This window comes from Canis lupus, chromosome X (genome assembly GCF_011100685.1).
Source record: "Canis lupus familiaris isolate Mischka breed German Shepherd chromosome X, alternate assembly UU_Cfam_GSD_1.0, whole genome shotgun sequence".
In the NCBI taxonomy this organism is placed as follows: Eukaryota; Metazoa; Chordata; class Mammalia; order Carnivora; family Canidae; genus Canis; species Canis lupus.
In genome coordinates this window covers 65594251-65613755 of record NC_049260.1, presented here as the reverse complement: position 1 = coordinate 65613755, position 19505 = coordinate 65594251, and the positions used below count along the sequence as shown (strand labels likewise).

Below are 19505 nucleotides of genomic sequence, written 5' to 3'. Positions count from 1 at the left end.
AAAAAAAAAAAAAAAAAACAACTATTAATTCTGTATGTGATCATTTGAGTTTGGCATGCAAAAATTCTGCTGAAAAAAGAATCTCAAATTGTAAGACCAGGCAGCACCTGCCCAAATGGAGGAATATAACTACTATAGTCACAGGGATGTTGGGTGTCCACAGCTATTCAGGAAGAGAGAGGTACAGAGAGGTCTGGCCTTGGACACAGCTGATATGTGCGGAGAAGAGGCAGCCCCACTGCAGGCAGCTATCTTTCCTCCCCCTCTCCCCACTCTTGGGTTCTGGGCTGAGGCCAGGGACTGTCCGGAGCTGATCTCGGGCTCCCATTGGTCGCTGTCTTTTGTGACGTCACAATCATGATGAGAATTGATGATCGGACACGCTGATTTCATTGTCTGAGGAGACAGTGAGACCCAGGAAAAATCTTGCTGAATCTGCCTGCTCCAGCACCGGCCTGATTTGGGATTCTCCGATCCTTCCCGTGACCGCACCACGCCCCGAGGTAAGGACCCAGCCTGGGTGGGTGTGAAGGGCGAAGGAGGATGAGCAAGGCAAGGAGCTAATGCTCTGCCCAGTGGGGGGCTTATAGGTCCAGAGGCCTAAAGAGGCTGCCAACAAACCCCTGCGTCTTTTGGGGAGCTAACTGCCTCTACTATTTGAGCCAAAGCTGGCGGCAGCATGAGGTTAAAAAAGAGCTGAGGCTAGGGATACAGTGGGTATTGCTAGAGAGCAAAGGACCTTGCTCCGAGAGACGGCAATGTTTGGGATGCGCTCTGGCTTCGGAGTAGGAGGAAGTGGCACCTCTGCCTGCGAAGAAAGGAGGCGGGGGGTTGGTAGTGAATTCTACCACTTCTAGATTTCACTGGACAGCAGATTTCTCACAGCCCTACTCAAACGCACTGAGTGCCGCGCTTGCGCATTGAGATCTTGGGGGAAGGGGGGAGTTCGTGGCGAGAAGAATAGACATGGAGTTTGCGCAGGCGCCTTTTCTGTTTCGCTGGAGGAGGTGGGGCTGAGCTCCGGGCCGAAAGGGCTGGGGAGTTGTCTGTGTGGTATTTCAAGCGCCTCTTGCTGGAGAGGGATCTGCCAGTTATTTTGAATCTGGCTTACTGGGCATACCCAGACCCCAAATGGACCTGATGAATTTAAGAAAGCAAGTTCTTAATCTACAAATGTCAGGTTTGTAATAATTGAAAAAACTCGGAAAGTAATTTGTGGAATAGAAATTACTGAGATGAGAAACCATTTAAAAAAAGAACACTATTCAAGCAAATCCAACTTTTAATTTTGAGTGAACTCTGATTTGAGGTGCCACTCAGTGATTTTGAAACTTAAACTTTTTTGGAGAGACTCAGAGTAAAAAATTTAACTTTCTTCTCTCTTTTTTTCTTTCTTGGAATGGTTTCTTACAAAACCTTGGTTTCCCTTTCTGGTTTGGTACTGAGGCTTCCTTCCTTCCATCCTCTGTGTAAAACAAGAAAGTAAAATTCTGTTTGGGAGATCCTTTCTAACTCTCCTTCTTTGAGAGGGGCAATATTACTTAGCAGTTGTGAGGAACAACCTGCCTGTTTGTCCTTGGTAGAAAAATTGTACAGTAGTGTTAACTCCTGACTATTTCACGGAGAGCTCTGATTTTTTTTTCTCGTTTCTTATAGTTAAGTGATTATCAAATCCTGGTGAATTTTCCTTTGAAAGCTCACTCTTATAATTCTTCCTTTATTCTACAATCTAAGCTCTCATCACCCATATAGTCATTCCAGGAACCTCCTAACCAGTTTTCACTTGTGCCCCAAATCCCTAATTCATCCTGCCAGATTAATAATGGTTAGTGAACACTCGTTTTAGCAAATCACTTTCTTCACCAAAATATTCTTGGAATTTTTTTTTATTCTTCCAAGTCTAATTCCAGTCAGATTGCAAAAATTTAATAATCTGGCTTCATTGTATCATGGGGACCTTATTTTACTTGATTTTTCAGTGCACAATTCTCCTCAATATACCTGAACAATCTACCTCCAGAGCTTTGCTCTTTTCACCACTACCACTCCCTTAATCCAGGATGCCCTCACTTTCTGCCTATTCAGATCTTCCTCAATTTGGAGACTCAAGTTACACCTCTCCATAAGTGCCTTCCAAGTGTAACCCAACTATTATTAAGCTCACCTTTTCTAGAACTCCTACATCAGTTCTTGTAGTTGTCACTTTCTTATAGCCTGTTTTATATCGTCCCCTTATTTGTGTGTGTGCGTGTGTTAGACTAAATTTCTCAACTGGATTTTAAACCCCTTCTTAAGTATTGGGACCGTGCAACCTCATTCTTTATCCTCTGCCTACAGCACCCAGATGATTATTTGAAATATCTATAACTATGCATGTTTTTTTGTATCCCAATTTCTTGGGTAGCAAAGTATAATTGTTATAGAGAGAACTGTATATGTGTGAAAATGTATTCATCATTGGTCAGATAAGAGACCCTCCAGTGACTGAATAAACTTTAATGTGAGTCAGAGAATAGGCAACATGGATATATCTATATAGTGGGTGGCTCCCAAATATATACTGTCTTCATAAAGGAGACCAAAGGGACATTATCCCAGAAGTGGTTCTGTCTGTAATTTTCCCAGTTTTAAAAATACTAAGTCATTTTCTATTTTCTGTATTTCTCTTTGATGACATTACATCATGTATGCTTTGCTAGTACTTACTAATTGTTTACTCTTTTTGCTGCAATGTATCTTGAAATCACTGCTTTACATTGTCTATCACTGGTAGTTTTCATGTGTACATATATTGAGTCAGAGCTTATCATTGTGATGGCTGCCATAATTGCTACTGTATATCAGTATATCTACCCCTTCGGCTTCAAACTTCATTGTTTCATAAAGCTTAGTTATATTTGAAGGAAAGTGTGATTACAATTTAATATAGAGGTTTTCTACAGATTTCACTTTGGCTTCTACTTCCCAACCATTATCACATCAAAGCTTGTGGTTTAAGAAACATGGATAAAAAACATTCTAGAATAAGTATTATAACCTTTACATTTAGAAATCATTTTCCTATATCATTATGAGTGAACAATGAATGTTATTTATTATAAAGCAAATCCTTTATTCTCGACTTTTTCTCTTATTACCTACATTATGCAAATTCCCTCAAAGTGTTTTAGCTTGTAGCCATTTCATAGTAATTAATAAGACTTACCCAGACATTTACATGTAGACTAATAGACTAAACTGTTCAAAGGTCGGACACTCTAGATAGAATATGTAATGCTTAGCGTTATGCTACCCATTTTAGAAAGCTTAAAATAAAATATGAAAAAATAAGAGTGTGGTATTCATGTTTTAAGGTTTATTTTACAATTCCTGCCTGAATAAGAGGATGGCATTGGACTTTTCTCATTTAAGTTTTAGTTTGAGCTGGAGGGGATTTTATAATGATAAGCTAGTCCCCCCATTTTATGTATGAGGAAGCTGAAGTCTAGAGAAGTGAAGTAACTTAACAGAATTAATAAATGCTAATATTTATTAAGCACTTAATGCCAGGCATTGTGCTAACAACTTTATATATGTTTTCACATTTAAACCTCACCACATCCCTATGAGATAGTTTCTAGTATTATTTCTCATTTTACAAATGCAAAAACAGTGACTTAAAGTAGTTGACTTCCCTGGGGCCATACAACTACAAAATGTCACAGTCAGGATTCAAACATAGGTCTGCTTTGACTCTGAATCACCAAACTATACTTGACCAAGGTAATATGCAGTGAATCTTAGGCAGAGCTTTAGCAAGAACCTAAGTCTCTCGAGTCCCAGCCCAATGTGTATATGTGTGTGTGTGTTTTATATCATAATGTTTTCCATGAATAGCATACTACTTCTACAAAATCATTGATTTCTAAACTTGACCAAATGGTGTACACTTATATTTCTTTTTAGGTATTTTACTAAAACACACTTGCTCTGTCTTGGTTGAAAAGAATGGCATTACATTTTGTACAAACAAAATATAATTTTTAAGATATTTAATTAGTTCTGCTTCAAAAATTATACTTCCAGAAGGAATTATATATTTTTGTGTATTGTAACCCCAGAGTCAAAATACTTGAATTGTTGATTTTGATTTTACAGCGGAGTCAGCTAAACATGAAGTTGGTGGTGTCTTAATATACTTGTATAGAGTATATTATATCTAAGCATACTGGTTTGGAAGTAAGTAATGAGAATTTTAGAAAAATATATTCTGAATTAGATGGGATCTGGAGATGTTAGTATATTCAGAAGCTATCATTAACACCCTGAGACCTTTCTGGTCTGTGTAAAATTTCAAGACAATAAACTGAAACCTGTGTGTGCAAATGGAGTCATCCATATACCAACTAGTAGCAAAATTTTCTGGATTAACTGGAGATCTAGATACATGGCAACTGAATAAATGAGATTTTATCATGTCAACTAAATGCTATACTATACATTTGTCATCTATAAAGAACTCTACAATAGCAGCTGTCCTACCTTCTTGGTATCCTATTGTTTTGCAACTAGAGTTATGTTCTAATTGGGTTGATCCTTAGAATCTTTAAAATGGAGGGAAATAGGGGTTTGAACAAAATCGGTAAAGGGGAGAATGATATATGGGCTTCCAGTTTTGGAATGAATAAGTCACAGGAATAAAAAGAAGATCCTAAGGACTGCAGTTAGTGATGTTGTAATAGCAATGTAATGGGACAATTGACAGTTATACTTGTGGTGAACATAGCATAATGCATAAACTCATAAACTTGTCATATCACTAAATTGTAGACCTGAAACTAATGAAAAATATGTTGTCAGAGTGGCAAAAATTTAGGGAAACATTTTTGTAGCCTTGTTTCCCTTGGAGTTGGTGGAAATTTATTTTAAGATTCTTAAATGCAAAAATGCCCTAGGTAGGCACTTTTCTTATGTAGACAAGAATTTGTGCATGATGCTTGTCTAAGGTCATGCAAGTAGTCAGTTGCAGAGCCAGAGATTTAAAGCAGGTGTCATTCTAGATGCTGCGCTCTTTACTAGGTTACAGACTGAAGAGCTAGAATGAGGCCCATCTTTATTTGTTTTTATAAATTGTTTATATGTTTGTGTGTGTGTGCATGTGTATGTATATAATTACCCCTAACTTTTCTCTTTCTAAGTATTTAATGCCTGTGACATTTTCCTTTTTATATCAGTGGAGATACAAATTTTGAATAGAAAAGCCAAGGTTTGGGAGAAAGGGATCATTGTGTTAACTTCCAATGGCTTTAGAGGCAAAAGGCAGATAGACCCATACACTATTTTTTTTTTCAATTGTCAAGTACTAAGCAATGGAAAAAGCATTTCTTCTTCAGGTTTTGTTTTACTACACTAATATATTGTTTTCTTGTTTGTTTGTTTTAGTAATATATTGTTTTAATATGTTTCTTTATATATACATACTGTCTGACTTGATTGATTTGGTCTATGTATTGTGTATTTTATGGATGAAGTAGTTATGCCACTTAGGAAAGTAATTATCTAAGACCCATCCTACAAATAGTTTTGCCTTTCCATAGACCTGCTAGTTGTATTGCAATTTCTTCAATAGAGATCTGAAACATTATGAAATATGGAAGAAAAAATACATTCTATGGTAGCGGGCAATATTACATTAGGCATAGAATGCTCAGCATTGACTTATCTCCACTATCCTGAGACAACATGAAGTTATTTTTGAATATGTATGTAAGTTACTAAAATGATCATCTTATTTGGAACCTCTAGTCTCACTTTTATTAACAATGAATGCTTAAAAGATGCTAAAGATCAGTTTGAGTTTTTTCTTCTTTCCCCAACTGCTAGTGCTTAATGTAAAGAGACATTAAAAAAAAAAACACACAGTATTTATTGTGATGTATAGCCAATTTACTTTTCTGGTAGGATTTAATTAATCTGTATCTATTTAATTCTTGCTCCTCAAAGTGTGTTCCATGGAGTTACCAGCATGAGAATCACCTAGAAACTTCTTAGAAATTATGGAATCTCTGGCTTCAACCAAGACCTACTGAATCAGACTCTGCATTTTAATAAGATCTTCAGGTGGTTCATATGCACATTACACTCTGAGAACCACTGATACAAAGTGAAATATGACTTCCTGTACAACTTAGACTTTTAAGAGCTGATAATAAGAAAAATTCCTTAATTTCTTTTTGACGGTTTTCACATATGTAAAGAAATATGTAATTGAAGTATTATCTATCTAATATACATCAGCTTTGCTCCATTTTGGCGTCTATCTCATTGAAAGAATAGCTACACGGGTATGGGTATTTTACATGGGTAAAATTGTTGAGTCTGAGTGAATCGAATTATTTTGGTGATAGCAATGGCCTTACCATTGAAACAATATTTTTCCTAATTGTCAACAGAGTGTTACAAAAGAATATGGATGTATTGGGGTCACTGTCAGTAATATCTACAAGAACCGTACTTGTTTTTCTATTTCCTATTGTAAGAAATCACTACAAACATAGTGGCTTAAAATAACACATGTATTGGGGTACCTAGGTGGTACAGCTGGCTAAACATCTGACTCTTGGTTTTGGCTTAGGTCATGATCTCAGGATCCTGGGGTTGAGCCCCACATTGGGCTCTACATTCAGCATGGAGTCTGCTTGAAATTTTCTCTCCCTCTGCCCATCCCACACATGTGCTTTCTCTTTTTTTTCTCTCTTTCCTTCTCTTTCTCTTTCAAATAAATCTTTTAAAAAAATAAAACAACTTATCTTACTGTTTTGGCAGTTAGAAGTCTGAAATAAGTATCATTGGGTTAAAAATCAAGGTGTCAACAGGCATTTTTTCCCTAAAGCTTCTGGGAAATAATTTATTTCCTTACCTTTTTTAGCTTCTAGAGGCTACCCACATTCCTTGGTGTATGGCCATGTTCATCTTGAAAGCTAGCAATGGCAAATCAAATCTTTCTCATATCTCATCACTCTGACACTCTTCTGAATCTATTTTCCACATTTAAGGATCCTTGTGATTACATTGTGCCCATTCAGATAATCTAAAATAATCTCTTTATTTTAAGGTCAGCTGATTAGGAACCTTAATTCCTCTGCAACCTTAATTCACTCTTGCCATGGGATCTAACATATTCACAGGTTTCAGGAATTAGATATAAATATCTCTGGGTATGTTTGTGGGGGCACAGGATTTGATAACCTTTTTGGACAATAAAGAAAGTCAACCTCTAATCTTGTTATGAAAAGATGGGCACTGAGTGGGGCACTTGACGGGATGAGCACTGGGTGTTATTCTGTATGTTGGTAAATTGAACACCAATAAAAAATAGATTTATTATTTAAAAAAAAGAAAATAAGTATTTAGTGTTATGGGTTGAATTGTGCTTCCTCCCCCCCAACTTCAAAATTCATGTGTTGAAGTTTTAATGCCCAGTAGCTCATAATGTGACCTTATATTGAAATAGGTTCATTGCAGATGTAAGTAGTTAATTTAAGATGAGGTGACAGTTGAGTAAAGTAAGCCTTTAATCCAATATAACTGGTGCCTTTATAGAAGTAGGAAATTTGGATACTGTCACACATAAAGGGAGCATGCCATGTGAACATGAAGATGTCCATTTATAAGCAAGGAGAGATGCTTAGAGCAGAGCCTTCTCTCACAGCCTTCAGAGACAACCAACCTTCCCAATACTTTGATTACAGACTTCTGGCCTTCATAATTGTGAGACAATAAATTTCTGGTTAAGCCATCCAGTTTTTGGTACCTTGTTACAGCAACCTAAGAAAAGTCAGGGTTGTCTTTCAGTCAATAATAAGTGTCATTCTCCTCAAAAGCACTTAATTAGTAAGTTTATATTTGTAATGTGCTAGATGTTGGACAAAGTGAATTAGACATTAAAGAACTTATATATATTAGACAATTTTCATATAGCAAGCTCTGAAATAAATGACTTTTACACCTCTGGCCCTTCATTTATTCAACTATGAAAAGAGAACATAGTATTCATAAAATCTAACAGCATTTCTAGCTTAAAAATTCATACTTCTATTTATTAATTGAATTTTAGGAAGTTATTATATCCATACATTAATAAAAAGTATTAAGGTCAGGCAAAGCCATCAAAACAGTCTTAAAATTTTCTTCAGGATCAGTATCTTAATTATTACCATCTCTGCTATTCATTGCCCACTTTCTATCCTTCGATTTTATTTTTTTTAATTTTTTAAAGTTTTATTTATTTAAGTAATCTCTATACCCCATATCAGGGTCAAACTCATGATCCCAAGATCGAGAATTGTGCACTCCTCCAAATGAGCCAGCCGGGTGCTCCTATCCTTCAATTTTAAAGAGAAGTATTAAAGACATTTTTGAGAAACACTTTTGTTCTTTTGACTCGACCCATTTGAAATTGTTTTAAGGCTTATGTTCAGGGGTGCCTGGGTGGCTCCATTGGTTAAGCATCCAACTCTTGATTTCAGCTAGGGTCATGATCTCATGGGTCCTGTGATTGAGCCCCATGTTGGGCTCCATGCTCTGCATGGAGTGTGCTTGTGATTCTCTCTCTCTCCCTCTGACCCTCCTCACCCCCCGTAAAGCATGCTCTCTCTCTCTCTTTCTCTCAAATGAATAAAATCTTAAAAGAAAGACTTATGTTCAGGACATAGTATATTAATGATACTTTTGCACATGATATATGCTTAATAAATATTTAAATAAATGAGTAAATTGTCAGAAACCTGAGGCAAGACATTTATATATTAGAAAATATTGAGAGCAGTGACTTGAAGAGGAAATGGTTATTTTGAAAAAGTTATGCCCTGATTTCTCATTACTGCAAAGTATATTGGAGCAATATGTGCTCTCAGAATTCACTGATGGAGCTGTAGTAGACTCGAGAATATTTTTACAAATGGTTATCAGGTTTCCTGGATTAATTAACAGTAAAAAAATAATTGCTGATATAGTCATAATTAAACACTGGAGAGTATATTCCATGTATTCCGTTCTGGTCTGATTAACAACAAGGAATGTAATTGTAATAAAATATTTAGAAACACATTAGTTGCGTAGCAGTCTCTGCATTAGTGCTTCATATCTACATGAAAACAAAATGACTAGGCAGGAGAAATGAAGTGCCAACAAAAACATTAGGGATCAATGTTAATATCATATTTCAAACATATGTATGTCTCTAATTTGACAGCAACATATGTTTTTTTAACTTAATGTTATAGGCTTAACATAGGGCAATGTCTCTCAAACTGAGGTCTGCAGACCCCTAGGGGCCCATGGACATGTTTTCAGAGGTCTGCAACTCTTATGGCTATTTTTAAATTTGAGGGTTTTATTTGATCTTGAAATAAATTATCTTAAAAAGTAAATGATGAACTTGAAAGAAAAATCCAAATTATGCATGCATTCACTCATACAGAAGGCCTTTCTACTAGGTATAAACACAAATCTTCTCTTTTATAGTCATAAATCACATTTAAAAGACATCTAATGGAATAGATTGAATATCTTAATAGAGAGTTCCTCAAAGTGACATCCAAAGATAGATTTTTGTGGGATAAGAAAGATATTTTTTGTGTTATTCTTTCAAGGGAAGAAGAAAGAGTGGGCTTTACCTATGGCTTTCAGATTTGGGATGTACTCTATAAGGCTTTTAAGTTATTAAGCAGCTTCTTAGTCTATTCAAATTATTTGTGGAGATAAATTTGTGCTTCCACTATTTGATGAATTAAATATGTGCATGTATCTCGTTTCAACACTCTATGCATGTATGTCCTTATATACTGCTACCTACTAATTTACCACTAGATGGTGTGCATTGAATCTAATCCTAATCCAAATCCTAATCCTAATCCTAATCCTAATCCTTTATCTAATCCTAAAAGAGGAGGATGTTTAATTTTTCCACTAATTTTTGCAGGAAAATTGAGAATGGAAGATACAAGACATTTAATAGACTATCTCTTTGGTTCTAGGTGAAGCTGCCCTTAAATCTTACTATATGCCATTTAAATTTGATTCACAAAACACTAAAACAATATCTAGTCTAAGTAAATAAGTGTGGTTTTAACCCTATTAAAACAAATTTTAAATACCAATCAAAATTTTTGCTGGGAATGGGTTAGAGAATATGTAGACAGTATAGGATGGAGTTATGTGGATAATTTTAAAAAGGTTAAGAAAAAACTAATAAGTTTACAGTACAGTAAATTAAGGGGTATATAGATTATTTAGATATGATGAATAATTTGTTAATAATTACTTTTCCAAAGTGTGGCTATGGAAAATTTCATAGAGATCCTCTAAAAAGTAACTGAAAATGCAACCTACATTTTAAAGGTGTTAAACTAGAATGTGAATTGCAAGCTTGTTCATGGTCAGTGCTTGAAGCAGTGCAAACACTTTTATTTACTGGTAGAAGATATAAGTGATTTATTTGCATAATTTGCTTGGGGCTAGAAATGTAAGAATAAAGCTTAATTTAGTCAACAAAAATGTATGGAACAAATAGGTATTTGTGGTCCTACTTAGGCTACCAGGAGATGCTGTATATCACTGGTCATTAATCGTCATACATTTTGAATGAGGGTTTGTGGGATTGTATCAAAGCAGAATTAAGACAACAGGAAATCAATTATCCAATAAAGGCTCTATTTATGCCTCTGTTATCCAACTCATTATCTATTTGAAATTGATCTTCTTTATTTTGTTTAAAAATGTGAGATTTGATGTCTGAGTATATGATAAGGTACTTGTAGTTTAAAGGTATTTTATTAATTTAACATTAGGATTTTGTAATAAAACAAGTGTCTTGGGCAGCCCTGGTGGCTCAGCGGTTTAGCGCCACCTTTGGTCCAGGGCGTGATCCTGGAGACCCGGGATCAAGTCCCACGTCAGGCTTCCTGCATGGAGCCTGCTTCTCCCTATCTATGTCTCTGCCTCTGTGTGTGTGTGTGTGTGTGTGTGTGTGTGTATCTCATGAATAAATAAATAAAATCTTAAAAAAAATAAAACAAGTGTCTTAAAAGCTAATAAATAATTATATATGATAAAACAAAATGAGGTCTAGCATATCTACTTACCAATGCTCTGTTTTTAAGCTTATTTTAATCAAAACTTACAAAAACTTTTATTCAGATATACATAAGATATTATATAAATTTCATATGTACTATATAGTGATTTGACAATTGCACACAATAAGAAATGCTCACCACAATAAGTAGTTACTATCTATCACCATAAAAAGTTCTTACAATATTATTGATTATATTCCTTATTCTATATTTTTGTCTCCATGCCTTATTTGTTTATTGTCTTAAGTTTTAATTTAAGTTCCAGTTAGTTAATATACAGTGTAATAGTAGTTTCAGGTGTAGAATTTAGTAATTCAACACTTACATAGGACACCCTGTGCTCATCACATGTCTATCCATGTCGTTGCACATGGCAAGGCTTCATTCTATTTTATGGCTAATATTCTATTGTGTATATATATACATATATGTGTATATATACCACACCTTTTTTTAAAAAAATATTTTATTTATTTATTCATGAGAGAGACACAGAGAGAGGCAAAGACATAGGCAGAGGGAGAAGCAGGCTTCCTGCAGGGAGCCTGAAGTGGGAATTGATTTCAAAACCCTGGGATTGCTACCACTGAGCCATCCAGGTGCCCCTATACCACACCTTTTTTTTTTATCCATTCATCAATCGATGGACATTTGGACTTCTTTCATAATTTGGCTATTGTTGATAATGCTGCTATAAACATCTGGATGCATGTATCCCTTTGAATTAGTATTTTTGTATTCTTAGGGTAAACACCTAGAAGTGCAATTGATGGATCATAGGGTAGTTCTATTTTTGACTTTTTTTTTATTGGTGTTCAATTTACTAACATACAGAATAACCCCCAGTGCCCGTCACCCATTCACTCCCACCCCCCGCCCTTCTCCTCTTCCACCACCCCTAGTTCGTTTCCCAGAGGTAGGAGTCTTTACGTTCTGTCTCCCTTTCTGATATTTCCCACACATTTCTTCTCCCTTCCCTTATATTCCCTTTCACTATTATTTATATTCCCCAAATGAATGAGAACATATAATGTTTGTCCTTCACCGACTGACTTACTTCACTCAGCATAATACCCTCCAGTTCCATCCACGTTGAAGCAAATGGTGGGTATTTGTCATTTCTAATAGCTGAGTAATATTCCATTGTATACATAAACCACATCTTCTTTATCCATTCATCTTTCGTTGGACACCGAGGCTCCTTCCACAGTTTGGCTATCGTGGCCATTGCTGCTAGAAACATCGGGGTGCAGGTGTCCCGGCGTTTCATTGCATTTGTATCTTTGGGGTAAATCCCCAACAGTGCAATTGCTGGGTCGTAGGGCAGGTCTATTTTTAACTGTTTGAGGAACCTCCACACAGTTTTCCAGAGTGGCTGCACCAGTTCACATTCCCACCAACAGTGTAAGAGGGTTCCCTTTTCTCCGCATCCTCTCCAACATTTGTTGTTTCCTGCCTTGTTAATTTTCCCCATTCTTACTGGTGTGAGGTGGTATCTCATTGTGGTTTTGATTTCTATTTCCCTGATGGCAAGTGATGCAGAGCATTTTCTCATATGCATGTATTTTTGACTTTTTGAGGAACCTCTGTACCATTGTTTTCCAGAGTGGCTGCATCAGTTTGCATTCTCACCAACAGTGTAAAAGGGTTGACTCCCTTTCTCCACATCCTGGCCAACACTTGTTTATTGTGTTAATTTTAGACATTCTGGTTGGTTTTAGGTGATATCTCATTGTAGTTTTGATTTAGGTTCCTTTGATGATGAGTTATGATGAGCATCATTTCATGTGTCTGTGGTGGTTATCTGGATGTATTCTTTGAAAAAATGTCTATTTATGGCTTCTGTCCATTTTACTACTGGATTTTTTTGAGGGGGGCGTTGAGTTTTATAAATTCTTTGTATACTTTGTATACTAACCATTTATTGCAACTATCTTCCCCCATTACTTAGGTTGCCTTTTAGTTTTGTTGAAAAGGAAAAAGGAAAAAGGAAACATCCTTCACAGTGTAGAAGCTTTTTATTTTGATAAAGTCTCAATAGTTCATTTTTGCTTCTGTTTCCCTTGCCTCAGGAGACATATCTAGTAAGAAGTTGCTATGGCCAATTTCAAAGAGGTTACTGCCTGTATTTTTCTCTAGGACTTTAATGGATTCCTGTCTGACATTTAGGTCTTTAATCCATTTTGAATTTATTTTTGTGTATGGTGTAAAGAAGTCCAATTTCATCCTTTTGTCTGTTGCTGTCCAGTTTTCCCAACACCATTTCTTGAAGAGACTGTTTCTCATTGGATATTCTTTCCTACTTTGTCAAAGATTAATTCAGCATATCGTTATGGGTTCATTTCTGGGTTTCTGTTCTGTTCTTTTGGTCTATGTGTCTACCTTTGTGCCGATATCATACTATTTTCAACACTACAGCTTTGTAATATAAGGTGAAGTCCGGAATTGTGTTGTCTTTGCTTCTGCTTTTCTTTTTCAAAGTCGCTATGCCTGCTTGGAATCTTTTGAGGTTTCATGCAAATTTTGTGATTATTTTACCTCTGAAAAATGCTGATGATATTTTGATAGGGTTTGCGTGAAATGTATAGATTGCTTTGGGTAATACAGACATTTTAACAATATCTGTTCTTCCAATCCATGAGGTTGGAATTTTTTCCATTTCTTCATGGCCTCTTCAGTTTCTTTCACAAGTATTCTACAGTTTTCAAACTACAGATCTTTTAGCTCTTTGGGTAGGTTTATTCCTAGGTCTCAAATGGTTTTTGGTCCAATTGTAAATGGGATCAATTCCTTGATTTCTCTTTCTGTTGCTTCATTGTTGGTATATAGAAATACAACAGATTTCTGAACATTGATTTTACATCCTGTGAATGTACGAATTTGCCACTTCTAGCAATTTTTGGGTGCAGTCTTTTAGGTTTTCTAAATAGAGTATCATTTCATCTTCCTTCTTGCCGATATGATGCCTTTTATTTATTTTTCTTTTCTGACTGCTGTGGCAAGGACTTCCAGTACAATGTTAAGTAACAGTGGTGAGTGGAGATTGTGTGTTTTTCCTGACCTTAGAGAAAAGGTTTGTTTTTCCCCATTGAGGATGATATTAGCTGTGGGTTTTTCATATACGGACTTTATTATGCTGAGGTTTATTTCCTGTAACCCTACTTTGTGGAGGGTTTTTATCATGAGCCCATGTTATACTTTGCCAAATGCTTTCCCTGCATCTATTGAAATGAACATATTGTTCTTACCCTTTCTTTTCTAAATGTGGTGTATCACATTGATTGATTTGTGAATATTGAACCACCCTTGCAGCCCAGGAATAAATTGCACTTGATCATGGTGAATGATTCATTTAATATACTGTTGGATTTGGTTTACTAATATTTTATAGAGAATTTTTGCATCCATGTTCATTAGAGATTTGGCTTTTTGTTCTCTTTTTTAGTGGAATCTTTGTTTGGTTTTGGAATCAAAACCATAGATTGAGTTTGCAAGTTTTCCTTCCATTTCTATTTTGGAGTAGTTTGAGAAGAATGGGTGTTAACTCTTCTGTAATGTTTTGTACAATTTACCTGTGAAGCCATCTGGTATAGGACTTCTGTTTGTTGGTAGATTTTTAATTACTGATTCAATTTCTTTGCTGGCTACTGGTCTATTCAAGTGTTCTATTTCTTTCTCTTTCAGTTTTGGTAGTTTGTATGTTTCTAGGAATTTATTCTTTTCTTCCAGGTTGTGTAATATGTTGGCATATAGTTTTTCATAATATTCTCTCTCTTCTTTAAAGATTTTATTTATTTATTCATGAGAGACAAAGGGAGAAGGCAGAGATGTAGGCAGAGGGAGAAGCAGACTCCCTGCAGGGAGCCTGATGTGGGAACCTCTAGGATCACGTCCTGAGCCTAAGGCAGATGCTCAACAGCTGAGCTACCCAGGCGTCCTGCATAATATTCTGTTGTAATTGCTTATGTTTCTGTGGTTTTGGTTGTTATTTCTCCTTTCTAATATGTGATTTTATTTATTTGGGTCATTTGCCTTTTCTTTTTGATCAATTTTCTCTAAGAACCAACTCCTGGTTTTATTGATCTGTTCTCCTGGGTTTTTTCTGTTTGTTTCTATATCATTTTTTTCTGCTGTGGTCTTTATTATTTCCCTTCTGCTAGCTTTCATATTCATTTGTTGTTGTTTTTCTAGCTCCTTTCTAAGGTTAGGTTGTTTATTTGAGGTATTTCTTGCCTCTTGAGATAGTCTTGTATTGCTATATACATCTCTCTTCTGACCACTTTTGCTGCGTCACAAAGGTTTTGGAGCATTATATTTCATTTCCATTTGTTTCCATGTATTTTTTTATTTGTTCTTTGATTTCCTGGTTGACCCATTCATTCTCTGTTTAGTAGCATGTTGTTCAATCTCTATGTATTTGTGGTTTTTCATTATTTTTCTTTTGTTGCCTTCAAGTTTCATAGCACTGTGGTCAGAAAATATGTATGGTATGATCTCAACCTTTTTGTACTTGTGGAGACCTCATATGTGACCTAGAATGTGACATATTCTGGAGGATGTCCCATGTGCACTTGAAAAGAATGTGTATTATGCTGATTTAGGATGGAATGTCCTGAATATATTTGTTAGGTTCATCTGTTCCAGTGTGTCATTCAAAGCCATTGCTTCCTTGTTCATTAAATGATCTGTGCATTGATGTGAGGTGTTAAAGTCCACTACTATTATTATATTATTATCAATGAGTTCCTTCATATTTATTCATGTTTATTATTAATTGTTTTATATATTGGCTGCTCCCATGCTGGGGAATAAATATTTACAATTGTTAGATCTTCTTGTTCGCTATTCCCCTTTGTTATGATATAGTGCCCTTCTTCATCTCTTGTTGCAGTCTTTGGTTTAAAATATAGTTTGTCTGATACAAGTATTGTTATTCTGACTTTCATTTGACTTCCACTTGTGTAACAAATATTTCTCCATCCCCTGGCTTTCAGTTTTTAGGTGTCCTTAGGTCTAAAATGAGTCTCTTATAGGCAGGATATAGATGGGTCATGTTTTTTTTTTTTTAATCCATTCTGACCCCTATATCTTTTGATTGGAGCATTTAGTTCATTTACATTCATAATAATTATTGATACATATATATTTAGTGTCATTTTATTACTTGTTTTGTCATTGATCCTGGAGATTTTCTCTGATCCTGTCTTGTCTTTATCGCTTTTGGTTTTCCTTTCCACTCAGAGAGACCCCTTTAAACATTCCTTCCAGGGCTGGATTAGTGGTCAAAAACTCTTTTGGTTTTTGTTTTTCTAGAAAATTCATTATCTGTCCTATTCTGAAAGATAGTCTTTTTGGACAGAGTATTTTGGCTACATATTTTTCCCTTTCATCACACTGAATATATCATGCTATTCCCTTGTGGTTTGCTCCTTTTCTGTTGACAGATATATAGCTATCTTTCTGGTTCTCCCTTGCAAGATGGGGATTTCCTTTATCTTACTGCTGTTTAGATTTTCCTTATTGTTATATTTTGCAAATTTAATTACAATATGTCTTGGTGTTGGCCTATTTTGTTGCTTTTGATGGGAATTCCGCATGCCTCCTAGATTTGGATGTCTCTTTTCTTCCCCAGATTAGGAAGTTTACAGCTATTATTTCCTCAAATAAATTTTTTGCCCGCTTTTCTCTCTCTCCTTCTGGAACTCCTATGAGTGTTATTACATTTGATGGAGTCAATGAGTTCCCTAAATCTATGCTCATGTTCCATAATTCTTTTTTCTTTCTTTTGCTAAACTTCATTATTTTCCATTATTTTTATCTTATGTATCACTAATTCATTCCTCTGCTTCTATCCTTGTGTTCATTCTACCAATTCTACTTTCAGTCTCAATTATTGTATTTTTATTTTGGACTGATTGTTTTCTTTTTTTTATAAATTTATTTTTATTGGTTTTCAATTTGCCAACATATAGAAAAACACCCAGTGCACATCCCATCAAGTGCCAACCTCAGTGCCCGTCACCCAGTCACCCCCACCCCCTGCCCACCTCCCTTTCTACCACCCTTAGTTCGTTTCCCAGAGTTAGGAGTCTGTTATGTTCTGTCACCCTCACTGATATTTACCACTCATTTTCTCTCCTTTCCCCTTTATTCACTTTCACTGTTTTTATATTACCCAAAATGAATGAGACCATATAATGTTTGTCCTTCTTCAATTGATTTACTTCACGCAGCATAATACCCTCTAGTTCCATCCACATTGAAGCAAATGGTGGGTATTTGTTGTTTCTAATGGCTCAATAATACTCCATTGTATACATAGACTACATCTTCTTTATCCATTCATCTTGCGATGGACAATGAGGCTGCTTCCACAGTTTGGCTATTGTGGACATTGCTGCTATAAACACTGGAGTGCAGGCATCCTGCTGTTTCACTGCATTTGTATCTTTGGGGTATATCCCCAGGAGTGTAATTGCTGGGTCGTAGAGCAGTTCTATATTTAACTCTTTGAGGAACCTCCACACAGTTTTCCAGAGTAGGTGCACCAGTTCACATTCCCACCAACAGTGCAAGAGGGTTTCCCTTTCTCCACATCCTCTCCAACATTTGTTGTTTCCTGCCTTGTTAATTTTCCCCATTCTCACTTATGTGAGATGGTACCTCATTGTGGTTTTGATTTGTATTTCCCTGATGGCAAGTGATGCGGAGCATTTTCTCATGTGCGTGTTGGCCATGTCTATGTCTTCCTCTGTGAAATTTCTGTTGCCCATTTCATGATTGGATTGTTTGTTTCTTTGCTGTTGAGTTTACTAAGTTCTTTATAGATCTTGGATACAAGCCCTTTATCTGATAGGTCATTTGCAAATATCTTCTTCCATTCTGTAAGTTGTCTTAGTTTTGTTGACTGTTTCTTTTGCTGTGCAGAAGCTTTTTATCTTGATGAAGTGCCAATAGTTCATTTTAGCTTTCGTTTCCCTTGCCTTCATGGATGTATCTGGCAAGAAGTTGCTGTGGCCAAGTTAAAAAAGGGTGTTGCCTGTGTTGTCCTCTAGGATTTTGATGTAATCTTATCTCACGTTTAGAACTTTCATCCATTTTGAGTTTATCTTTGTGTATGGTGTAAGAAAATGGTCTAGTTTCATTCTTCTATACGTTGCTGTCCAGTTTTCCCAGCACGATTTATTGAAGAGACTGTCCATTTTCGATTGGATAGTCTTTCCTTGCTTTGTTGAATATTAGAAGACCATAGAATTGAGGGCTCATTTTTGGGTTCTCTATTCTGTTCCATTGATCTATGTGTCTGCTTTTGTGCCAGTACTACACTGTCTTGATGATCACAGCTTTGTATACAACCTGAAATCTGGCATCGTGATTTTCTTTTCAATATTCTGGTTTTCTTTTTCAATATTCCAGGGGCTATTTAGGGTCTTTTCTGATTCCACACAAATCTTAAAATGATTTATTCCAACTCTCTGAAGAAAGTCCATGCTATTTTTTTATAATAAATTTATTTTTTATTGGTGTTCAATTTGCCAACTTACAGAATAACACCCAGTGCTCATCCCGTCAAGTGCCCCCCTCAGTGCTCGTCACCCAGTCACCCCCACACCTGCCCTCCTCCCCTTCCACCACCCCTAGTTCATTTCCCAGAGGTAGGAGTCTTTATGTTCTGTCTCCCTTTCTGATATTTCCCACACACTTCTTCTCCCTTCCCTTATATTCCCTTTCACTACTATTTATATTCCCCAAATGAATGAGAACATATAATGTTTGTCCTTCTCCGATTGACTTACTTCACCCAGCATAATACCCTCCAGTTCCATCCACGTTGAAGCAAATGGTGGGTATTTGTCATTTCTAATGGCTGAGTAATATTCCATTGTATACATAAACCACATCTTTATCCATTCATCTTTCGATTGACCCCAAGGCTCCTTCCACAGTTTGGCTATTGTGGGCATTGCTGCTAGAAACATCGGGGTGCAGGTGTCCCGGCGTTTCATTGCATCTGTATCTTTGGGGTAAATCCCCAACAGTGCAATTCCTGGGTCGTAGGGCAGAACTATTTTTAACTCTTTGAGGAAACTCCACACAGTTTTCCAGAGTGGCTGCACCAGTTCACATTCCCACCAACAGTGTAAGAGGGTTCCCGTTTCTCCACATCCTCTCCAACATTTGTGGTTTCCTGCCTTGTTAATTTGCCCCATTCTCACTGGTGTGAGGTGGTATCTTATTGGGGTTTTGATTTGTATTTCCCTGATGGCAAGTGATGCAAAGCATTTTCTCATGTGCGTATTGGCCATGTCTATGTCTTCCTCTGTGAGATTTCTGTTCATGTGTTTTGCCCATTTCATGATTGGGTTGTTTGTTTCTTTGGTGTTGAGT

The 19505-nt window shown here is 36.2% G+C and overlaps 1 protein-coding gene across 7 annotated transcripts in view; it reads left to right on the top strand.

Moving 5' to 3' along the window:
- Positions 1-367: 367 nt before the first annotated feature.
- Positions 368-19505, top strand: part of HDX (highly divergent homeobox) — a 280805-nt gene continuing 261667 nt past the window's right edge. For all 7 annotated transcript variants that reach the window (XR_005386374.1, XR_005386375.1, XR_005386377.1 and 4 more), the window contains exon 1: positions 368-503. The gene's annotated coding sequence lies outside the window, so the exon portion shown is untranslated. The remainder of the gene's footprint in view (positions 504-19505) is intronic.